General features: G+C 40.1%; 2 pseudogenes; one reads left to right on the top strand and one right to left on the bottom strand.

Annotated features, from left to right (window-relative positions):
• Positions 1-2,535: 2,535 nt before the first annotated feature.
• Positions 2,536-17,688, top strand: LOC119245643 (beta-galactoside alpha-2,6-sialyltransferase 1-like; annotated as a pseudogene).
• A 443-nt stretch (positions 17,689-18,131) lies between these two features.
• LOC119245642 (antizyme inhibitor 1-like) overlaps positions 18,132-26,098 on the bottom strand; it is a 47,632-nt pseudogene continuing 39,665 nt past the window's right edge.

The raw sequence follows: 26,098 nt of genomic DNA, 5'->3' as shown, positions 1-26,098 counted from the left end.
AAAGCTGCCCGCACCCTCTGCAGCTCCGGTTCAATCCCCAGCCACTGGGCGAGGGTCCCACATGGCACGCAGACCTCTCCTGCCATGCCTTCTGCTCCCCTCAGCAGTGTGCTTCGTCAGTCTGCCTGTTCTGCTCCCCACTCTGGCTCTGGTGAATTCTCTCACCCTCCCGCACTTCTGACTGTACCCAGTGGTTGTATAAATAAATAAATAAATATTAAAAAAAATAATTAGTAAGTGGATGGATGAAATAAATTTATATATAGATAGATAAATGTAAATGTGTGTGTGTGTGTGTATCACAGACAGAAGTCTTTAGTTTCTGGAAAATTGGGAAGGTTCTATGGGAAAAAATGTTATCCATTGTCATTAAAGATTATTATAGTTCCAGTTCCATCTTGTGGAAGATTCAAATGGAGGGAACGAAGTTGAGCCAATGGAACGATGCAAGTAGGGTTATGTTCAGGAACTGGGAAGCAGGGCAGCTTGTGTGTTCCATGTAAGTTGCCAGGATGAAAAAAGAAATAGATAAAGGTAAACCTTCGTTACCAGGATAGGGGTTTTTACCTTTTTCTTGTAGGCAATAAAGAGCTACTGGTGGCTTCTGAGTAGTTGAGGACTGTAATGCAAGTTGTGCTTGATGAAAAGGATTGTGGGAGTGGGGCTGAGGAGGGACTGACTATTTGGGCAGTGACATTAGACAGCCTTAGAGACAGAAAGACATAGCCTGGAAACTTATTTGAGATGGCAGAAGAATGGTATTCATTTTTTAAAATGATTTTTAACTCATTTTTTAAAAACTCAAATATCTCATGAAAGGTAGCCTTATTTCTAACAAATAAATGATGAATTATTCCCTCTAATTGTGAACAGTAGGCAGTTGTGGCCTATACCTGGGATGTTTCACATCAAACTTGACAGGGTAATCCAAGTTCTGACTCCAGCAGAACTGGCTCTTGTGTGATTTGGCTCATCTAGCTGTGGGTTATTGGTGCTTCTGGTGAAATTTTCCTTGCTTTAACACTGCCCTCTAGTGATCTTTGCTCTCCCTACAACCAGGAGAAAGAACACTTGAGCAGACCTTAAAAGGCTCCTCTTCCTCAGAAATGGTGAGGATGTTTTCCTCTGTTTCCTCTTTCATCTCTTCTTCCTCTTTTCTCTCTCCCTCTCCATGATGGATAGAAGTGAGTGAAGGATACAGGACTAGAGAATATTATCCCAATATTATAGATAAGGAAACTGAGGCTTAGAAATATGAATTCGCTCTACATCATTCAACTAGAAGGTGGCTGGGATGGAATTCAAAATTTATCATTTGTCTTGGAATTCTGGGTTCTTCCTAGGAGGCTTTCTTCCCTCTCTCCCTTCTTCTCTCTCTTCTTTTCTTCCCTCTCTTTTTCCCTTCTTCCCTCCCACTATCATTTTCCCTTCTTTCTTTCCACAAGTGATTATGTTAGGGGAGGTGCCATGTTCCCTGCCTCCACTTACAGGCAGCCAACTTGGACTAACTACTGGGAACTAGGCAAAGGACGGAGTGGCCAGGTGAAACTATATAATGTGGAATAAAGGTGGGCTCAAGAAGCATGGTGGGCTCTTGCTTTTCCAACTTTGACTTGCATCTAGGCTTGGATGGAGACACAGGGAGAAGAGATGTGTGGAGACACTTGAAAGATACAAGTGGGTGAGAGATGCGTAAAGAGGCTGACAATGTCATCCATTATCTTGATGTCATATTTTCTTTGTACCAGCTCTTTGGGACCTGCCTTACCTCCTTTTTTTAATGACAAATTATTTCTTCTTTTTTAAAAAAATATTTATTTGTTTATTTATACAAGCACTGGGTATAGTCAGAAGCACGGGAGGGTAAGAGAATTCACCAGAGCCAGAGCAGGGAGCAGAACAGGCAGACTGATGAAGTACACTGCTAAGGGAAGCAGCGGGTGAAGCAGGAGAGGTCTGCGTGCCATGTGGGACCCTTGCCCGGTGGCTGGAAATTGAACTGGCACTGCAGAGGCTGCGGGCAGCTTCGCAGCCCTGTGCTCAACCACTGTGCCACTGGGGAGGCCCTGCCTTACCTCTTTCTTGCTATTGCCTGCCAGAGGTACCTTAGACTTGTGGCAAACTTTTTGGCCTCAGTGGCCCTATTTCGGGTCAACTCTGTTTATCTAAGCATTTGCCCAAAAGGGGATGAGTAATTTTGGAAGTTTTATTGGGAACTATTATTTGGAATATCCTTTCATCTCCTTTCTCTCTATAAACACTAATCTATTAAAGATCTTCCAGACAAAGAGAATATTTCCTTTTTTTTCTGTGTGGGAAATGGCAGGGTCCCATTTTAGAGAGTGCATCTCTTAAGTTTAGGGTCCCTTGATGCCCCTTGGTCAAGCACTAACAATTTCTTTGTGCCAGGAGCAGTGTAAAGACCTAGAGGTTAATAGGAGCTGTATTAGAGTGAGTTTCCGATTTCTATCAGTATACACTGATACACAGACATATAGTGAGTATAACCTAATGTGAATTAGAACATTGATAGTCATGTTGAATGTCCTGGATTACAAAGGATATAGGGTAATGGACTTGTCAGAGAAGGGAGGGAAGAACAGGTGATTTCAGACCATGGGACCAGCAAGCATTGAGGCACAGATTTGGGGAGAAGATACTGCATTTTCAGCAAAAGGGTAAATGAGTGGAGGAGCAAGTGGGGCTTGAAGTCAGGTTGTGACAGCTTTTTGTGCCAGGTAGAGTACTTGGATTTTAACCACTTTAAGCTCTATCTCTATTTACACAATTATTGAAACTAACAAGTGGATAGATTTTTCTAGGCTTAGCCCTTGCCTCTTCCAACCCCATACTAAACAATTCAGCTTGTCAGGATGGCCAAAAATAAGGAAAATAAATTATTTTAAAGATTACCCAATGGCACAATTCGTCAAACTAGGCTCCTAGTCTGGTCTCTTGCCATCTTGCTGTAGTCTGGTCTCCTGATATTGATTAAAATGGGGGGAAGAAGCTGATGTGGAGAAAGTAACTTAAAAATAATGAGACAAATTCTGAACATCTGGACCAGTCCCTTTATCTACAGGCCTAGAGATTGGATGGAAAGTAAACATTTATTCACCAATAGTATATTTATCCACTGACCTCTAGAATATTTTAGGGGATGCTTGGAGTTCCGTTGGAAACATGCAGGCAACAACATATTAGCCTCAAACCACACAAAAATCCTCATATTTAATGTAAATGGTTATATATCTGTTCCCATCTTTTATCAATATTTCACATATGAGACTTATGAATAAAGTGCCCCCAGAACCCTAAGAAGAAGCTAACAGATGAATTCAATTTCTTGTTTTGCAGAAGATTTTCAAAGCTTTAGAGAAGTACTTGCCCTTAGCTAAGGAGAGGAGGCAGAGCAGAACTCCAACATTAACACTGTTGCTACCCATCTAGTTCCTATCAGGAAGTGCAATCAAAGGAACATTAAAATCTTGTGTTTAAAGCTACGAACCACAAACCACCACCACCACCCACACAAGCTAACAGCTGCATTTGGTGCTCTTCCATAGACACAGCCATCCATTCCAATACTGCGGAAACCACTGACTGTTGTAGATTCATGAGAGTTGGTCACCAGAGAAAAACACTTCCTCAAGGAAAGTTTGTACAATGAAAGAACCCTAATTGTGTGAGATCCATCTGTGTACCATTCAGATATACCCAAGTGGCACTAGAATCCTCACTACTGTTTCTTTGATAACTACAAGAGCTATCAGAAGCTGCATCCTGATCAACCTGTTTTCATCCTCAAGCTCCAGATGACTTAGGAGCTGTAGGACATCCTTCATCAAATCTCCCCAGAGGAGATACACTCAAATCCACCATCCTCAGGGATGCATGGTATCATCATCTTGATGGCACTGTGTGAGCAGTGGATATTTACAAATTTCTCTATCCAAGTGCAAGACCAATGTGTGCTCCTACTACCAGAAGTTCTTCAACAGTACCTGCAATATGGACACCTACCACTTGCTCCTCTTTGAGAATAACCTGGTGAAGCATCTCAACCAGGGCATGGACAAGGACATTTACATTTACACAACCTGGTTTCTTTTTCTAAGATTTATTTTATTTGTTTATGTATACAAGAGCTGGGGTATAGGCCAGAGTTGCAGGTGGGGGATTGAGACGATTCACTAGAGACTGAGTGGGGAGCAGAACAAGCAAATCGACTGAAATACACTGCTGAGGGGAGCAGCAGGCAAGACAGGAGAGGTTTGCTGTGCCATGTGGGTCAGCTCCCTAGCTGGAGATCGAACCCATGTTGCAATGGCTGCTGATAGCTTAGTAGTGCCAAGACTTAACCCCTGTGCCACCAAGGAGGCCCCACACAGCCTGGTTCTGGAACATTCATTGCTGAGGCTAGACTCCTGCCAGGTGTCCTTACCCTTCTCTATCTGGAATTTTTGAGTTGCTCTCTTGGCTCCTGTGGACCCAGGAAGACCATGTTCCTGAATAACTCCAGCCTGTTCTTGACTCATTAGGCAATGTCCACAAGAACTCTGGGGCTTCAAGCACCCCGAGGACAAGGAACAAGTTTCAGTCTATACTGTAGCTGCATAGGTGTGCAAATTCAATGATGCTGTCACACAGATACACAGAGTTCTCCTCTCCTTCCTCACAAGCAGATGCAAGATCTACCTTTGCCACCATGGCTGCCAAAACTGAGCATTTTTTCCCCATGCCATGTAATGCCGTTCATGCCATGTAATGCCAATGTTCTTTATTACATGAAATCTGCACCAAGACATTGATTAAATATTTTCAATACTTTCTCCCAATTTGCGATTTTGCCCAGTACAGGATGGGCCTGTGGGTCAAGTAAGTAGTAAGTGGTACAGGGCATAGGAAACATACTTGATTCCTCTAGAACAAAGTTACCCCTAGGTCCATTCCCTTAAGAGAGGCAGTGTTCTTTTATCTCTGGCTGGTTGGCTGTTCCTTAGCCTGGGTGATCCTGAGCAAAGGAACTTGATAAACCCATATCCCTCTTCATATGGAGGTAAAGATACAGAAGGTACAGTCTCCATCCCCAAATGGCTCACAGGTCAATGGGAAAGAGCAGTCGGGTTCATTGTGCACAGTGCTACTAGGGCCTATAGAGAGATGGGCCTGCTGTTCTCTCTGTCTGCACACTCAGAGGTCATACACTACTATGTCTGTGGTTCATGGAAGGCTGCATAGAGGGGTGGACACTAGAATGGATTCCAGAGTACAATGGATTCCAGAGGAAAAGGAGGGAAATATCAGGGATTTTTTTTTTTTTTGAGATATCGGAGTGCTATTTTCAATCTGCCTTATTTTCTAATGCTGCCTGAACTTCAGACTCAAATTATTTTTTGTGGACTCCCCCTACAAATTGTCTGAGGCAGGCAGTGCAGCCCCATGGTACATACAGGCAAGCTAGGTACAACAAAAACCTGATTTCTCCAGGCTCAGTCTGCCCTGACATCTTTCCTACCAGTTGTGTTTCCATAATGTATCCAATATTTCCTTTTAATGCCTACCCTCATCCTCCTGTCATCTTATCTAACCCTTTAAAATAATATTTTCCCTCCCAAATAACTTTTAAGCACATCTTACTTTGAAAGTATCCTGACCTGATTTCTTTGTCCTTTGTGGACCTTTTGTGGAAAGTCTCTCAGGGAGTGGGAATGTGCTTCCCAGAACTTAAAGTTGCTCTCAGTGGGCAAGAACTTGGGGATCATAACTTATTCTCACAGGATGTATGATACTGCTATCCTGCCCTGCACCCTGTCCAGCAAGGGAACAGTGTCAGAATCTCTGGGTAGAAGTCCTTGCAGCCTTGCTCTTTGGATGGTCCTTCTCAGTCCCATCTCCTGTTAAAGCCCACTGGACTCATCTGGCCCCTGGTGTGGAGAGGATACTGCAGACCTAAGATTCTGGACTTTTGAAGTTGGCTCTATGTGCTCAGGGCCTTTAGTGGTTGAGCTCCAGACCAGCTGACTTGCAGCTGAACTACTCAATTGCTGACAAACCTTTGGCATACATAGGCAGTAGAGATATCTGGAGAAAGCAGCCCTGGGTTTTCAACTTGATGCTCCCTATTTACCAACTACGACACCAGGGACAAATTCTCCTCTCTGAGCCTCTATTTCACCATCTGTAAAATAAGGGTCATGAGGGTTGTCTCTCAGGGTTGTCCTGAGAGTTACATGGAACCCTGTCCTGGCACTGTACTTGGCAGACACAAGATTCAGTAGATGCTGGTTCCCTTCTTTATAAAGGACCTGCTCTGTGCTGATGCCTAGGCAGGACCCTTGTTTGAGGAAGGCCAGAGAAGGGGCCCTGCTCTCAAGAAATTAAGTGTCCTGTTGGGAGACAACTACCCTGCTTGGCACACCCAGGAAATCATTTGAGGCATGGAGGTACAGAATGTGCCCACTCACCTCCCCCCTGCAGGTAGCTAAGTCCTGACTCATACTTACTGTAGGTTGAATGAGTCTCTTTCATCTCTCTGTTCCCATGAGTTCCTGGTTGTTTTCTGTTCTGATTTAATACTCATCTTTGAAACATAAACACTAAGCACTTGGAAGTTGGCATTCTATTGGAGGGTGGCACAGGATGGTGTGGACACTGAGACTATACTGGGTAGATATTAGCTTTTAATTATTACTAACATAAGGAATCAATTTAATTTATGATACTGAATTTTTATGTGTTGTATATAGATAGAAACTAGTAAAAGGCAAATAAAATAAAGGTAATATAGTTGGTCTGATTAGATGTTTCATATTTGAGACAGATAATTTAAAAATCATGCAGGAATAGTCCTTGTCCTCCTCAGTAGTCATTCTATATCATTTAGGTCTTCTTATCCTTCCACCAATCAAATATGCTATTAGTATTGGTTTCGAGTTGGGACATAAATCTCAGAAACTTCTGAAACATATGCAAACAAATTCTGAGATACCCAAGAATGGTGTAATTTTTTTTAAATAAATGTGTTTATTATATATATATATATATATATATACATATATTAAGATTTATTTATTTATTTATACAATCACTGGGTATAATCAGAAGCCAGGAGGGTGAGAAAATTCACCAGAGCCAGAGTGGGGAGCAGAGCAGGCAGACTGAAGTACACTGCTGAGGGGAGCAGCGGGTGGCAGGAAAGGTCTGCGTGCCATGTGGGACCCTCTCCAGTGGCCGGGGAGCAGCCGGGGATCGAACCGGTGCTGCAGAGGCTGTGGGCAGTTTCGCAACCCAGCGCTCAACTGCTGTACCACCGGGAGGCGCCCAAATAAATGTGTTTTTTTAAGTTTTTTAAAAAAGTGTTTTATAGCTAACTAGCTAGATACAAAGGTATATACAAGGGTATATATAGATACATCTATGAGGAGATATATATATATATATATATATATACATATATATAGACATTAGTTTTAAAAAGATTTATTTACTTATTTATTTATGCATACAAAAACTAGGGTGTAGGCCAGAGGTGCATGGGGTGAAAGGATTTCCCCCAGACACAGTGGAGAAGCAGAACAGGAAGATTTACTGAAATACACTGCTGGGGGACCAGTGGGCAAGACAAGACAATAGAGGTCTGCTGTACCATGTGGGTTAGCTTCCTGTCTGGGGATCAAAGTCAAGCCTCAGTGGCTGGCAATAATTTGATAGCATGAGACTTTAACCCCTGTACCACCAGTGAGGGCCTATATATATAGACATATATATCTCCATGTATGTCATGTATATGCATGCATATATGTTTACACACATACACATATGCATACATATATGTACCATGCATTCATAGAAAGGCAGAAAGATAAATATCTATATCTATCTATCTATCTATCTATCTATCTATATATATATACACACAGATAGCTATAGCTATAGAATTGATATAGATAAGGATTCTTAAATAAGCTCATGCACTTTGACACAGTATTTCCACTTCTAGGAATGTATCATAAGGAGATAGAGATTCCAACAAAGATGTATGCACAAGGATTTTCGTAGCTGCAGAGGTTACATTTTTGCCAATTCAATAGGCTGAAGACTAAAAATAGAAATTAAGCTGAGTTATAAAGAATAGCTAGTCTTCTGTTTGTGAATTTATTGAGACTCATTCATACCTGATAAATAAAGATCTCTGTTGATACACAGATAGCTAGCTAAACAGATATTGATAAGCAGACAAATAGATATAAGCATATGCAGACATAGATATAAATATATCTAATAAACCACATTAAATGTTAGGGGAAGTAACTAAATAAATATAGAATAACCATAAGGAATATTATGAGCCACTAAAAGTCATGGTTTCTTTAGACTACTATCCCACACCATACATAGCAATCAACTCAAAATTGATAAAAGACTTGGATGGAAGACATAATGCCATAAAACATATATAAGGAAATACAGGCAAACCACTCCATGGCATAAACTTCAGTAACATCTTTGGTTATATTCCTCCAGAAGCAAAAAAAAAAAAAAAAAAAAAAAAAAAAAACAAAGGAGACAATAACAGCTAGGGCCACATCAAACTAAAAGCTTTAACACAACAGACGAGACAACAACCAAAATGAAGAAGCACTCTACAGAATGGGAGAAAATATTAGTATATCATGTATCTGAGAAGGCACTGATATCAAAGATCTACAAAGAACTCACACAACTCAACGAAAACAAAGTAAACAATCCAGTCAAAATATGGCTGAAGTGCTAAAAAGATACTTCTCCAGAGAAGAAATGAAAATTGCAAAAAGTCATATGAAAAAATGTTCAACATCACATATTATCGAGGAAATGCAAATCAAAGCCACAATGAGATACCTCTTCACACCTGTGAGACTGGCCAAAATTAAAATAAACAAACAAACAAAACAGAAACAAGAAGTGTTGTTGAAGATGTGGAGGAAAGGGGAACCATATTACACTGTTGTTGGGAATGTAAACTGCTTCAGCCACTATAGAAGCAAAAAGAGAAGTATTTTGACATTGCAATTTAGACATACTATATTACATATTATACATGCTATACAGTAGCTTATAATATACTATGTTATATATTGTACTTTAACATATCATGATGATGAACACATTCAGCTTATTGGAACACTGTTTATTTGACTATCTTCTCCATTAGGGACTTGGCTCAGACTAATTCCTCATATGTTTAGTAAATGAATAAATGAATGAATGGGAAAAGGACATCTCAAGGTTGAGTGTTTTTGTTCCACCTTTCAAAATGATCAACATGATTTTTATGACTAAGATGATAAGATGAGAGTGAGGGAGAGCTAAGTATAGCTCAGCCTAGGCTTCTAGCCTGTTTATTAGTTATGGTATTTGACCTGATCTAAACTGAATTTCTAATACTGGGCCCTAAGAAGACCAATCATGATTGTCAAATTAAACTAAATCCTGGAGAGCCTTCCCTGGTGGCACAGGCAGTTGAGTGCCGTGCTGTGAAGCTGTAGACAGCCTCTGCAGTGCAGGTTCTTTTTTTTTTTTTAAAGATTCATTTTTTATTTATTTATACAAGTACTGTGTACAGTCAGAAGTGCGGGAGGGTGGAAAATTCACCAGAGCCAGAGTGGGGTGCAGAACAGGCAGACTAATGAAATACAATGCTGAGGAGAGCAGCGGGCGCGGCAGGAGAGGTCTATGCACCATGTGGGACCCTCGCAGGAGGCCAGGGATCAAACCAGTGCTGCAGAGGCTGCAGGCAGCTTCACAGCCCAGTGTTCTACTGATGCGCCACTAGGGAGGCCCTGCAGCGCAGGTTCTATCCTGGCTGGCCAGCGAGGTTCCCACATGGTGCTGCAGACCTCTCCTGTCACGCCTGCTGCTCCCCTCAGCAGTGTATTTTGTCAGTCTGCCTGTTCTGTTCCCCACTCTGCCTCTGGTGAATCCTCTCACCCTCCTGTGCATCTGGCCTGCACACCAGTTCTGGTATAAATAAATAAATAAAATCTTCAAAAAATATAAAATAAAATAAAATAAACCCTGGAAAGTATAAAGAGTTAAGAGGATGGTAGAATGGCCTGACAAATTCCCAGATTAGGTGTTACATTGAGGGGTCTATAAAACCTGGTTTCTTCCTCTCCCAACACCACCACCAGTGTCCTCTGATACTCTGAGAGACCAGAATGTCACAATGGTGCGGAAATGTCATCCTGGAAATTGCCACACATGAGTTTTGGGGAGGCAGTCTGGGGAGGGTGGAGTGGGGATACAGAATGGTACAGAGGGACTGACGCAAAAACCAACTGTCATTCTTGAGAAACTGGGGAGCTATAGGGTAGAAGTCCAGACTGTTGCTGCTGAGACTTCCCTTTCACAATGACTTTGCAGTCTGGAGACTGGGGAGGCCGTTACAGAGGCCACCTTAGGCCAAGCCTGTGCTAAGCGTGGGGAGAGATAAAGCACTCACTCTTGAGTTCTCTCCCTATCTTACTTTCCTTCTTCACATCTATTATTTTACCAGATATGACAATAGCCCTGTAATGTAAGCAGGACAAAGAGTATGACCTCTGTTTTACATTTGAAGATGTTCAGAACCAGAGTAATGGGTCATGAGGCAGATTTTCCTTATTTGATAGTTTAACTGGCTTCACCTAATGGTCCTTCCATGCCCAGCACTGAACTCTGCTCTTACTGGCGCCTCATGTCTATAAAACTTAGTAGAAATGAGGTCTCCTCGTGCCTTCAACTTCTCTATTTCAGCCTAAACATAACTTTGACCCAGTAATGTCTAATCCTCTCATCCGGACTTAAGTATGTCAAAAATACCAATCATTACTCACTAAACATTTTTAATATCCCTTACCATGTGCCAGGTACTATACTAAGTATTAGCAAGTATGTTAGTGAGTAAAACACAGTTCCTATTCATCTCACAGAGCTGCCAATCAAAAAAAAAAAAAAAAAAAAAAACAACTGTCTAGACCCAGAGAGGTTACTAGCAATAACTATGTAAATTGACCAAAATTATTTCAAAATATTAAGAAGTATTATGAAGGATATCAGTAGGGTTCCAATTATGCAAAGGTAAAACAGTAAGGAGAGCTACTTTAGCTAGTATTAGATCAGAGACCATTCCATCAATAGGATATTTTAAGCTAAGACTGAAAGATGAGAAGGAGTCAGCCATGGGTAGAGGGAAGTTCAAAGGGCCACAGGTAGAAAGGAGTCAGAGGATATATAGTTCAGTTGACTAGGGTTGATAATCTACACACTAGGCAGTGTATTATGAAGGAATTACAATGGATGCAAACTTAGGAGCCCCCTTCTTTTTTATTTTTAATTAATCAATTAATTAATTATTTTAAAAAAGATTTATTTATGTATACAAGCACTGGGTACAGTCAGAAGCGCGGGAGGGTGAGAGAATTCACTGGAGCCAGAGTGGAGAGCAAAACAGGCAGACTGATGAAATGCACTGCTGAGGGGAGCAGCGGGCTGACAGGAGAGTTCTGTAGAGCCATGTGGCACCCTCGCAGGTGGCCGGGAATAGAACTGGTGCTGCGGAGGCTGTGTGCAGCTTCGCAGCCCAGCGCTCAATTGCTGTGCCTCCAGGGGACACCCTAATTTATTTTTTTAAAGATTTATTTATTTATGCATACAAGAACTGGGGTACAGGCCAGAGGTGAGGGGGGTGAGAGGATTCACCAGAGACAGATTGAGGCACAGAAAAGGTGGATCTACTGAAATACACTGCTGGAGGAGCAGCAGGCGAGACAGGACAGGTCTGCTGTACCCTGTGGGTAGCTCCGTGGCCAGGGAGCAAACTTGTGCTGCAGAGGCTACTGTTAGCTTCACAGTGCTGGGCTTAATTAACCCTTTGTGCCACCAGGGAAGCCCAGGAGCCCCCTTGTTTTTATACTAAATCCTGCTACGGGTTCTTTAAATGGAACAGAAAGGAACTGGCATTTACTGAGTGCCTACTATGTGACAGGCATAAACTTGTCCCTTTCTTGTGTTGCCTTTTTTTTTTAATGTCCTTTAGTGTCAGCATTCTTATCTGTATAACAAGAAGGTGAGAATATTTGTTCTCTAAAAGATTTGTAGTTTACAGAGGTTAACTATGATGCCATCTTCAGGTAAGGAAGATGAAGTCTTTTGCTTCAGGATATTTCATAGATAAGTACATCTCATAGATAAGTAAACCTTTAACTTTAGGCCTGCTGACTGAAAATCTCATTTAAACAAAAAGTAAATGGATACCCAGACTCTTGGCACTGCCTAGGAAGAAGGTGTAGATGTGGGGATTCCATCTTTGATGCAGTGAGGAAGTCATCTTGTGAACACTTTGATCGTATGGTTGTGTCTTTGGATACCAGCAAAACTTTTCTTAACAGATATTTCCAGGAAGAGCAGAAGCTGCAGCACAGTGTTTTGGGTGGATAAGACTTACCCTGTTGGAAACAGAGGCCCTGCAAAAAAGTTAGATATAAAGCTCAAAACTATGTGCTTTCCTGGGAGGGGACTTTGTGTCTCAAATGCTTTTTTTATTTGCTTCCAGTAGCCCTCTGCTTCTACTACTACTTCTTCTCTCTTCTATTCCTCCTCCTCCCCCTCCCATCCTCCTCTCCCTCCCCTCCCCTCCCCATCCCCCTTCCTCTCCATCTTCTCCCTCTCCCTCCTCCTCCTTTTCTCCCTGTTGCTTCCTCCTTCTTTCCTTTGCAACTTCAAATACTCACAGTGGTTATACCCAGTTATACCCCAAGACTCAAGTTAAAGTTGATCCCAGCACTGGTTCTAATATCTATCACAGTGTGCAAGAATAGAAGAAATGAAGGAAAGGAGGAGAGAAAAACACAAAGAAAGAAGATTGGAAAGATTGGACAGGGATGAATAGAATAAGAAGGGAAGAAAAAGGAAGGAGAGAAGGGGAAAAAGTAGTCCATGGATAACCACTCTAACTAGTAAGATCACCTATCCTGCCTCACCATACAAACAATTTCTCTGGGGTCTAAGGCTTTTCCTGTGGAATAGTATTTGACCTTGATAAAAACCCAACACTTTGGTTATCAAGCTCCTCAAATAAAGAAATTAAAAAATATATTTGAAAATCCCCCAAAACCCACTCCAGTTTTTGTCAAGAAAGATGACAGAGCTCTTAGTAGGGGCTAAGTGACAGCTTCTATCTCTTCTCCCTCTACGCAAAACAAAACAAAAGCTTCCTCTGCAATGTCTTTCAGTAAAATCAGCATAGATTTTTCATCTGGATAAACCCTTAAGCCAACTTGAACTCTCATTTATCAAGTAGAAAGAAAAAGGCCTCACAGAAATTGGAAATCTTATTAAGGTGGAATCTCAAGAGTTCTGACTTAAAGTTAAAGGAGTTCTAGGAGCCTCATCAACAGGATTAACTCATCAACAGAAATAACACAGAAGGATGACTCTAGTCTCTGCATGAAATTGGAGAAAACAGCAAAAAGAGCTGAAAGTGGTTACTGTCTCCATGGTAGTGTGTAAGGGACAGAGAAAAGAAATAGGCAAACCTGATCCTCAACCCAACTTAATTGAGGAGGTGTATGGAGCAAAAGCGTTCATTAAGGTCATTTAATCTCTTTTATCCTCTCTGTGTTCTTATTAAACAACTCTCAGATTAATTTGACTTTCAGAATAGATTTGTCTGAGCAAGAGAGAAATTATTGTCCAGTCAATGAACATTTACAGCTGTTTGGGGTTTATATTTTATCTGAAATTACAAAACAAAACAGGGCCTCCCTGGTGGCTGGTGGCGCAAGGGCTTAAGACTCAACCGATGAAGCTATTGGCAGCCACTGTACCATGAGTTCCATCCCCCCCACCTCCAGCCAGGGGTAGGGCCAGGTAGCAGCCCACAAGGTGCAGCAGACCTCTCCTGACTTGGACTATTGCTCCCTTCAGCAGTGTGTTTCAGTCAGTCTGCCTGTTTTGCTCCCCACTCGTCTCTGGTGAATACTCTCACCCTCTACACCTCTGGCCTGTACCCCAGTTCTTGTAAGCTTGAAAAATTAAATCTTTAAAAATAAAAAAAAACTGTGTATCGCATCTGCTTCCTGTCGGTTTAACCCTTTTTTTAACCTTTACTGTTCAATTTATTATACAAAAATCATTTAGGTTTATATTTTCAGTTAAATTTTGAACTGAGATTACAATATTGTAAAAATAAAAAAAGATTGCATTAACTACTTTTTAGCATAATAAATTTAAATTTGTAAGTTCAAATTTCAGATTTATGACAATCTTCAAAGAAAATGCATTTCTTAACTATACATATCATTCACAAGTTATATTTGCAACTCTCAACTGTTACATAGAACAGTTCTTCCATGAATATGGTAAAACTGATAGTCCATGAAGCTCAAAACACAGGTAGGCTTTTCTGTCCATTGGCACCAAAGTGAAGTCACATTTCCTTTTGGAAGACAGAAATTCCACATCTGTTCATAGAGTAAGTTAGGAGAAAATCACCTATGTTGTTTATTTTATTACTTTGTAATTCTGAGACCTAGAATTACTAATACAGTAGCAGTGAACAATGAAAATTCCTGCACAAGTGTGTTTAAGGGATGTTAACTCCCTCCCCCCATCACCATAAAATTTTGGTATGAAAAGAATTAAAATTGCTAAACTGAACAAAGGGACAATAAGAAAGGAAGTGAGTAGCTAAAATAAAACCAATCTATAAAGCTTGAAATCATTGCAACTGAGAAATTGAAAATAAGCATGCTTCATTTCAATCCCACACAACTATGAATTTAAATAAGATTCCATGTAAACAAAGCATTAGGTTTCCAGATACACATGTAGCCCTTGTTTAAATTTCAGTGCAATGCAGTTTCTGCATTTTTCTATGTTTTTTCAAAGTATTTAATAGAAAATTCCATTTCAGCCAAAAAATCTGAGCCAAAGATTTATTAAGGCATTTTAAGCATTTTATTTTATTTACACAGAAACAGCTATTATTACTATTGATTTATGCAGGATTATCATTTTTGACATCAAAATTGTTAAACATCATACTTACAACACACCAACTCTCCATTAATGAATCTGAACGTCACAATGATTTAGCAAACATTTTATTTCAGTTATTTGAATAAATTAAAATTATACTGAGTCGAACTAAACTTCAATGTGCTATAAAAGGAAAATAACGTTCAAAAGTCCTACATACACATCTATTTCAAAACTACCTTTGCTAACTACCTCCTCCCAAAGTTTTTTTTTTTTTTTTTTTCTGAAAACAAAACCAAAACCAAACAAATAAAACCAGTACAGCCTACACAAAATTTTATTGTAACCATACAAGGATTACTTTGTCAAACACTACAAATACTAAGATGCACTTTTACATTTATTAAACTAGAGCTCAAAGCACAAAGTTACATATTAACGAAGTCACACTAGTCTACAGGCATAAATAATGTCTGTGACATTAACTTTACAAGATTTTTTAAGAGGAATCCTTAGTATAAAAACTGTGCTTGTACGTAAACGGTTTAATGGGGAGCCCAATTAACGAGCTTCCATTTTAAGTCATCCAAAGCATTGCATATTCTATTTTAAACGACAATAGGTAAGATAAACTGGTCAGTTTAAATCTGGATACTTCAAGAGGCGGCGGCGGTAGCAGCAGCTGCGGGTGCCTGGCGCAGTAGAGGTTCCGCGCCTGAGCGGCGGCGCCATTTTGTGCTCAGGGCTGCTGGGGAGGCCTGGGTGGGAACTCAGAAGGCGCAGGGGAGTACAGAACAGCCTGGGATCAAAGGAACTGGAGCCTGAGGAGCTGCTACTGGAGCTCCCCCTCCCCCCAGGAGCCCTGTTGAAGAGGAGTGGCCCTACTGGCTCAGACCCCCAATCCCTCCTCCCCCTTCCCTGGGAGCTCCGGATCCTGGGTCTGGCAGGAGAGTCTCCAGCAGTCAGGAGGAGGAGCCTGAACTGGTAGAAGGTGAAGAGGGGGTGACCCAGGAGATGGCGTCGTTGAGGACCCGGAGCTGGAAGAGATCAGCGCTCAAGACAGGGAGATGGAGGAAGAAGCTGAGAAGCTAAAGGAGCTAAGGACCTAACTGTTTTTGCTGCCTGCCTCCAGGCAGTGTTATCTCTGTGATCATGGCCACTGAAGAGAAATTGGAGGCAGATACCTGCTTTGTCTATCCTGGCAACGTGGAGGACTATTTTGCAACAGCAGAAGAGCTGGAGGCACGCTTTCCAGGCTGTAAATCAGTCAACCCGTGTTATATATATACTCTGTGACAAATTTAGTGGTCATCACAAAGGGTTTGCATATGGAGTTCTCAGGGTTAGTGAGGACTTCCCTGACCTTGAATGAGTCCTTATTTGCAGGATGACAAATCAAGGTGAGACATCAACACAACAGACTGGGGAGTTCCCTCTAGAGTGATCCATTTCCTGAACCACCAACTGCAACAGTTCCTGCTCTCAGTTCTATAATGGTTGTTATTCAGAGCAGAATGGGGCTACCCCGAGGAGCCTCAAGCCTGCCTGCTCTAAACGGAGTAATAATTAGTGTGTAATATAAGAGAAGGTGAAAAAATATAGCTTCCAACTCAAGCATCCAAAGTTACCCATTCCTTTGTAAGCAAATGTCCAGGCAAACATAATGGCAGTTGAGGCCCAAAAGCTTGCCAGAAGACTTAAGACACCTTATGGTGGTGACCCATAGGAAAGGGGCAGAAGGGGCCAGACAAATATGGGAGGAAAAGAGCAAATTTAACACCCAATTCAAGATAAAGGCTACCATCGCCAGCCTCCCCATAGATCTCTCACCCACATCTCTGTCTCTTTTAAGTGTCTCCTTCCATATCCCACAAGTCCCTGCTCTAAGTCCAAAGCTGATAAGCAATCATGGCTTCTTCACATGTCTCTCTGTTCCATGTGCCTCTTCCAGTCTTCTTCTATCTCTTTCTACTTCTGCTGCTGCCCCTCCTCCTCCTCCTGCTTTTTCCCACAGTCCATATTAGTGTTACCTCCCTTCCCAGCTCCATCTTAAGATGGGCCAAGGAACTTACACTGTTACAGTGTTAGCTAGAGGCTTGCATCTACATGGGCTGGGCTAAATCATGTTATTGTCTTTATTTATTTATTCATTTTGAATAACTATGTATTAGGAGGAGAAAAGGAAAGAAGGAAAAAAAATATTTTCTTTAAATGGAAAACCAGAAGATGATCTTGATGGGAAAAGGTATTTACAGATATATAGATATACTGTGAAAGGGGGGAAGAATCCCATAAATAATTGCTGAGGAGGGACCTGCTTTGGGGAGTAGAGGAAAATCCAGGTTGTGGGGCAAGGGGCTGCTCAATCTATTCCTCAAGTCCCTACTTCCCATGTCCCTACTCCCCATGGGAGGTAAGGGATTTATTATTTTTGTACCCAGGACTCTGGAATGACACCAAACTTCTGCTTGTTACCTTCCCTGCATTTTCATCCTAACTTTCACAGTCCCCTGCCACCTCCTGTCCTGCCAGGGCTGCCACTCACCCCACCCTCTTAATGGCTCCCTCCAAATTGCCTAGTGAAGTGTTTTGTTTCCTTTTGCCTTCATTTTTCTTCTTTGTTTGTCTTCTTTGTAGGTTTCTGTAGCAGGAAGATCTCCTTTGATCCCAGCAGCTCCAGTGTAATTCCTCTTTCCCCTGGAAAAACACACTACTTTTTGAGGGGGTGTTTTTTTCCTTCAGTTTTTGCTGTTTTTTTTTTTTTCTTTGCCTTTCCCCACTTTTATTTGAGGGAAATGTGAGAAAGTTGGAATAGGGAGGTGGAAAATGGATCCTGTTTATTTTTTAAAACTCATTTCCAGGGTGTGTGTGTTTAAAATATGTGTCATGAATAAAGTTGTTTCTGAAAATAAAAAATAATTGGCTTAAGAAATAAATCTGGATGTATTAATTAAATCTCCCAGTTATCCCCAATGAATTACCATAAAAGCTGACTTAATCTGGTTCCAAATAACTGTTGCTAAGTTTTTGTTTCCAAGAGAATGAACAGAATACGATTATTTGAATTGTTTCCACACTGGAATATAGACCAAACAAGCCTAAGCTGTAACTTCAGATCTAAACGAGCGTTAATGTCTGTTTAAGTTCAGCTGAATGCAAAAAAGCTCAAAGAAGTTCTTTATAATTTTGTCAGAAGTAATTCCAGCATCTTGTATATCATACCAATAACTGTAATAAATAGCTGGCCTCTGGAAAATTATTAAAAGCAGATGGTTCATGGAAAGTATCTGCTCCCATATCATCAGAGATAAGCCAGTCACATTCAGTTCAAGAAGAAGACGATTTTCCACAACTTGTCAAGTTCATTGCAGAATGGACATCAGAGCCTGCTTGCAAACAAAGGCTCAACATCCATTTAGCTCTTGTGAATCTCTGGAATGATATTTAAGTCCTCAGTTTGTAAAAGAAGTGTAAGCACCATCATTTAATATAACACATGAAGTCTGGTTCACCACTTGAGGCTTTTTCTACTCCAGAGGAAAGTTTATAATTTTCAACAACTTTCTTTGCAGTAATATTAACTGCAAGTGTAAATGTAGACAATATATAGCAATGGTCTATGGTGAAGGATCATGGTGCATGTTGTATGGTGACACACATATGAAGAGGTGTGAACTAATTCCTCTAAATCATATGCAGTGTTGTATACCAATGTTACCTCAAAAAAATTACAGAAAATAAAAGGGGGAAAAAAGACACATGGTAGCTTCTGTTTCTGAAAATACCTTCAGGAAAGTAGGTATCCAACAAAAGGTTGATAATTTTGCAATATAAATGCAGTTCCTGTGAAACCTTCACTAATGTCTAGCACATTGTCAAGTTAAATTCGCCAGCCATGTCCAACTCACATCAAGCCTCAGATTGCACATGTACAAATACTTGAGATTCTTTGCAATCACTTGAAACTTGAAATTAAACCCCAATAGTTTGGACATTGAGATTTTTAGCACATTCTAAGAGATGCCTACAGTTCTTCAGGACATTTTTTTTTTTTCAATTTGATTTCATTTTCACGTCATGATATTAACTCAACTTTTGCTTTATAATTTACCTGAGGATATTTCAGGGACTTATGTAAATGATGTTTTCTGGAGAGACACCCACTTTTTGCACTAAAGTCATTTCAGCTCTATTAAAACAAGCAAATCTAGTCCCAAATATGGTACCAATTTCAAGTACAGCTGCAGTAGAGTTGTACTTTATATGTAGAATGGCTTCTTTGAGTTATATTCTGTCGTTGACTAAGTTTCTTCACAATTTTTACAATATCTTCCACAAAAATGCATTTTTCCCTGCATGTTTGTTTATAAACAAGTAATCAATGACACTTCCTAAGGTTTTTTCTTTCATCCATCAAGTCAATAGAATAGTTTGTATCATCAATAAATTTTCATCTCAGTTGTATTCCACAAAGCTAAAAGCTATAAACCAGTAGAAACAAGGGACAGATCGCCCAGTGTTATGTCTGAATCCTTAGAATATGCAGCAAAATGGACAAGTTAGGAAATGGAAACCACCCTCTTCCCATAAACAGGTAGGTTCCCAAAGTGCCTCAGCTTTGAAGTCGAACTGCTTTCTATACAGCACTTCTCCTAGGCCTTCTAGGTAGTTGTATGGTTGGTTGGAATGCAGTTTTATACTTGCTCAGAAAGTTTGCCATGAGATAATGGCCCCAAAATTCAGGTAAAGATCTTTTCAGCAGAATTTTAAAGATTGGTGTGATAATAATATCCAATCTGGCCTGGGCCATAGGCTGTGGGGATCATGTCGGGTGAAAAACATAATACTGATACCAGTAGTGCAGCATTGGTGGCAGCCAAAGAGAGAAATAGAATAAGAGCATGAGTTAAAGAAATATCATGAGGAATGGCTGAGGAGAGGATTTGGCTTGGTCATACCACAGAGCAGAAGAGGAAGAAAGGATGAGAAGAGGCAAGAAATGTGAAAAATGGAAACACTGTAGCAAAATGAAGAGCCACAGAGTTTGATTTTCATGAGTCAGTTCATGGAATATGATCAAGTCAACTCCAAGTATCTTCTCAAAAATGGGATTTGGTAGTCTTGTAAAACTTAGCCTGTATCTAACAATGAAAGTTTCTGCAGGTAATATAGGTCTTAGAAGGAATTTCTATCTCACAATGTAATTTTTGAGGAGCTATTGAAGTCTCGAGATTGAAAAAGACATTGAAGTATAGAAATTGAAAAAAAAAAAAAAAACTTGCCCAAGTGGGTCTGTGGCAAAGCCAGGATGTAAGCTACCTCATAGACTTGCTGAACTTAGGTTCTTGTCCTATACCAGTCTATGTCTTAATTCTGTAATTTTTCTTTTAGCCCTTAATTCAGGATCAGGAGTTCTGTGAACTCTCAGAAAAGTAGTCATTAAATCTGTGAAATCTAGTTACTTTTCTAATATCTGCCCAAAGGATTAAGGTTGATTTACAGTTTTGCCTTTTGACTTTAAGCAACAAAATTCCTCCACCCATTGTTTCCCATTTCATTTCCTCTTCTCCCTTACCTAAGTTAACAAGAATATAACCCTGATTAAAGTTGTGTCTCTCTTTTCAGGTTTTGTTCCAGTATTTCCATGAGGAAGTTTGGAAGACAAGCCAGTTGCTATATATCCTATTTTTACCTCCAATCAGATATTGACACTTTCTCTAATTGCTTACTGCATTCTAGATATATGAAGCCTACAAAGAGATAATCCTGCTGTCTGGAAAGATTTGGGTTGAGAAGATACTGGAGTTGGGGATTGAACATGTATGGGAATGATCTTTCAATAGGAATTTAAATCATATTTTACAAGTATTTACAGAATTTCTGTTTCATTCTGGAACTTATCTTAGGCTCTGAGAATCAACAAGGGAATAAGTCAAGGTCTCTGCCTGGTACAGCTCACCTTCTAGCCATGTAAACAAATACTCTAAATGCAATATGATCAGGCCATAACAGGTACATATGAAGTATAGTTGATTTCATCCAGGCTTCCCAGAGGTGGTAGTAATTTAACTGGGTCTTAAGAGCAAACACAAAGTCTCCTGGCAAGATAGACGTGAAGAGAACAGGAAACTTCCCAGGTCCACAGAAGGGAATGTAGAAAGATCAAATGTGTACTAGCATATAGAATGTACTGCACTTAGAATGTAGGATGGGTGGAGAAGGGTGAAGATGTAGATTGTAAAGAATCTTCACCACCTGGCTGAGGGATTTTGAACTTTGAGTTTCAGCAATGGGGAGCCACTGATCCTTTTTAAGCAATGGCGAAACATCATCAGAGCTATGTTGTTAAAAGATTATCCTGGCAATAAAAAACAACCTTTCAGGAGAAAGACATTATTGATTGAAAATAAAGATCTGGGTCTCCCTGGTGGCCACTATGAAGCTATATGCAGCCACTGCAACACGAGTTTGATCTCTGGTCAGGGAGGTGACACACATGGTGCAACAGACCTCTCCTGCCTCGCCCGCTGCTCCCCTCAGCAGCGTATTTCAGTACATCTGCCAGTTCTGTTTCCCGCTCGGTCTCTGGTGAATCCTCTCACCCCCACATCTCTGTCCTGCACCCCAGCTCTTGTATGCATAAATAAATCAATATTTTAAAAAAGAAAGAAAATAAATATCTTCACTTTTTGTTTCCATTTTCACCTTAATTATTAAGACCAAGATGCCTTAACATAGGCATTCTAGGAGTAAACGTCATTACTCTTCATTCATTCAGCTAACATTTTCTAAATAGTTACTTTCCCTGTGCCAAAAAGTAGGAATGCAGACATTAATTTACATAGAAGCCCTATTCCTTGAGGGAATCCCAGGCTACTAGGAATAAGAATGAGGGAAAGGTTAGAGACGTAAAATATGTTACAAGATAGTAAGTGTCATTATAATGAGAATATTAATAAAAATATATAATTGTAGTCAAATATATTTGTATCTTGGACATAAGAATTGCCTTCAGAATTATCAACAGGTTTATTTGAGGCATGGGACCAAGGACATGAAGACTTAGACATTCAGAAAAATATGTTCAATATTCCATTAAATTTACTGATCTGGAAGTGGGGCAGATAGAAAGTGAACAAGCAAGTACATACATTCATACACATACACACAGAAAAATACAGACATCTGGAGAACACTAATGTATGATAAGAAACATGAATAAAATTAAGGAGAATGGTTAGGAGGACAGGGAAATCACAGAAATGTCAGTAAATTTTACATTTCCCTTTGAACATTCCTGTAGATCAGGTGCCAGGGAAACAAAGAAGACAGTCCTGCCGTGAGTCACGATCCTCTGGCAGGAAGCTGATTCTTACATCTGTTCTGAACCATGTTTGTGTATCTTCTGGTGATAATATTCAGTCTGAAGAGGGAGGATATACTCTAAACAAATTGATGACAGGACATTATTAAGAAAGAAGGAATGGCTGGGAGAGTTGTCTGCTATAGTACATTGAAGGGAGTGAGAGTTATCAGGGAGGATTTTTACTTTGTTGATTAGAATTTCATGATAATTTGGTGATACCAGATAACAGGTTAGTGCAGAAATAAGGACAGAGAACAAATAAAAAAGCCAAATTATGGTGCTTTAGAAAGCTAAATTGTGAGGCTACCTTTAGAGACTAAAGGTTGTATTGACTGATCTGAAAAATGGTGGGTGGGAATTGGAAGAATTTTAAAAATTGTATTTTTTTAATTGAGAAAACATTGGTTAACAACACTGTACATGATTTAAGGGTGTAAGTTTTTACCTTTTCAAATACATTACTGTACTATGCCCACCACCAAAATACTCACAATCCTCCACCATATGCTATTGGACCCCCTCTCCCTTTTGCTGCCCACTTCCCCAGAATGACCCTCTCGTTGTGTCAATTCCGCAGTCAGATTTGTAGGATTTATTTTGGTTTAGTTTTGTCTTTTTTTTAAAGATTTATTTATTTATGCATACAATGCTGGGGTACAGGCCAGAGATGTGGGAGGTGAGAGGATTCGCCAGAAACAGAGTGGGGAACAGAACAGACAGACTGACCGAAACACACTGCTGAGGGGAGCAGTGGGCGCAAGAGGAGAGGTCCCCTGCACCATGTGGGAATCTCCCTGGCAGGCTAGGTGTAGAACTTGTGCTGCAGAGGCTGCAGATTGCTTCATAGTGCAGTGCTTAACCCCTTGTGCCACCAGGGAGGCCCTAGTTTTGTCTTTCTTGGAAGAAAATTTTTGTTTTTTGTTGTGATTTGACTATGTTTACAAAATAAATGTCAACAGATGAAGGACAAAATAAGATTACATCTGATAAGAAGCCATTGACTTGATTTTATGAGAATAGAGTCAGTGAAGTAGTGCAATCAGGTAAGGTAGGAATGGTTTTAGTCTCAGATTTGAAAGCTCTTTGCTTGGCTTAGGGGTCAATGTTGGGGCTTCAGACATGTGAGAGGTTACAATTTTAGCTTGAAACTCAGTGTAGGATGTTCGGAGAAGAGGTAGGATAAGGGAGAGAAAGTTGACTTAAACCAAAAAGGTATTGTTCAGACGAGATGGAAGGATCAACTTCCTGCCAAAGGAGCATAACTCGTGGCAAATTGTGAGAAAATAGCCATATTTGCAATCCTCCCAAAAGTTAGAAAGAATTCTCTCTCTTCTTTGGAATAAAAATTGGTGTAGTCCAGTCTGCAGGCAATGTAAGTTAGTAAAATAACCCCTCCAAGTATCTTGTAGTATAAAAGAAAGTAGAAAAGTTGTTTTGAACACGAGCTCAGCTGATTACAGAGTTACTTGGGGTAAGTCATTTGACAACTCTGAACTTCATTTTCCTCATCTGTGAAAGGAGAACAACTTCAACATCTTAAAATGGTTGTGAAGACTCTATAAGAGGATGTACATAACCCATCCAGCAATGTGCCTAAGACATAGTAGTCATTGTTCAACACTTGACTCCCTTCCACCACTTTCTCTGCTTCCTGGTGTGGAAACAGGTCTAGGTTCTGCTGCCTGTCACTATAAAAAATCCAATAAGCAGAGATAGAAATTGAATCTATAAGCACTTGAATTTTTCAGATATGAGATTGATCTGAGAGAACAGAAGGACTGTTTTGCCATCTTGAGCTGCCTTTTTTTTTAATTATAATGAGTTCAATTAAAGCTGTTAGTCATAAGAAAACAGGCCATAAAAACAACCTGTCATAATTGATATTCTTGGTATTTTTCACATTCAGTACTCAGAGTTTGTTTTTAGCTTCTCCATTGTCTTGACCTTGGCACATCCTGACCTGCTTGGTGTATTTCTGATGTTTGGTACTCATTCAGACATCATCAGAGCAGGAATCTCAATTCAAAGCAAGTATTTTAGTTTAAAGAAAACAGATCATTAGTCATATTGTGTGCACATGCAGCCTGTGCTGGGTGTGAATGTGCAGATTCCTATACTAGGTAAGGTACCCTTCCCTTCCTCCCTAGTCCCCTATCACTAGTCCTATAAACACAGGGTGCTGGAGTCTCCAGTTGCCCCTTTTCTTATGCCTTTTTATTCTTAATAGATAAGAATATGGGAAACCTTTTAGATACTGGGACTCCATGCCCCAATTTCCAAGAACCCGTCATCTGGTTAGTCAAAATGAGGCCTTGAAAGCGCCCTTCCTCCCATGCTCATTGACAAGCATTGAGACAAGTCAGGAAGATTCAAGGTTGTCTGATAGCATGAGGTCAGAGAAGTAGACCTAATATGTAGTTATACTCTCAGGTTCTGAAACATATCTTTCCTTGTCCAAGACAGATGATATCTGCTTCATACTGCTGGAAGCAGCAGCAGAGCCCTGTGTAAGTCCCACGGAGACTCATGTTAGCTTTGGACCCACTGTGAAATAAGGGCTGTGAAAATAAGGGTCACACATAGAAAATCAAAACAGGTTCAGAGAAATCCCAAGCAATGTAAAAAACATCATCCCTCACATTTGTATTCTCATATTACAGTTTGAAAAGCTTTTCTCACATGTCAGGTGAGGATTCATATGTGTGTGTGCTGGCTTAATACAATATAATATTTATAGTAAAATTATAAATTATATATAACAAATATTTTCCATAATAGATATAAAAGATAGCTAGTATAATAAATATAAAATAATTACTACTAACATATGTAAAAGTATACAAATCCCAGAGAGCTTTATTTATTCTGGATTATCCTTTGGATCTCAGTTTTAGGCAGTTTTGAAGAAAGATGTCTCTAAACTCTTGCATCAGTTTAGATTTAATACACATTTCTCTCATAACACCCTATATTTATCCTGAATAACACTTGTCATATTTAAAGATTTATTTTTATTTATTTATGCATACAAGAACTGGGGTGCAGGCCAGAGGTACAGGGTAGTGAGAAGATTTACCAGAGACAGAGTGGAGAGTAGAACAGGCATATCTACTGAAATACACTCTTGAGGGACAGGAGATGTCTGCTGTGTCATGGTGGGCTATCTCCCTGGCTGGGGATCAAACTCTTGCTGTAGTGGCTTGAAATAGCTTGATAGTGCTGAGACTTTAACCCCTGTGCCATTAGGGAGGCCCTAAAATTTATATTTTTTATTGTGAAGTTGTTTCACTAGTGCTTCTTGCCTTCATTAGAATATAAGTTTCAAGAGGCGAGGGTTCTGGTCAGTTGTGTTATATACATTGTGTATTTTTCTCACCCAGAGTACTTTACAAATTTATGGCAGAGAAAAGAAGACTTTTAAAAACCATCTAGACCAAAGAAATATAAAAACCATATGATGATATCAATAGATGCTGAGAAAGCTTTCGACAAAGTGCAACACCCATTCACGATAAAAGCCTTTGAAAGCTTGGGATACAAGGAACATACCTCAACATCATAAAGGCCATATATGACAAGCCAACAGCCAGTATCATTCTCAATGGTGAAAAGCTGAAAGCATTTCCATTAAGATCTGGAACAAGACAAGGATATCTACTCTCACCACTGCTTTTCAACATAATACTGGAAGTCCTATCCAGAGCAATAAGACAAGAGAAAGACATACAA

Source organism: Talpa occidentalis, unplaced genomic scaffold (assembly GCF_014898055.3).
Source record: "Talpa occidentalis isolate TD23 unplaced genomic scaffold, MPIMG_talOcc4v2.1 talOcc4.15, whole genome shotgun sequence".
NCBI lineage: Eukaryota > Metazoa > Chordata > Mammalia > Eulipotyphla > Talpidae > Talpa > Talpa occidentalis.
Note: the sequence above shows the minus strand (reverse complement) of the source record. Positions and strands in the feature narration are given on the sequence as shown.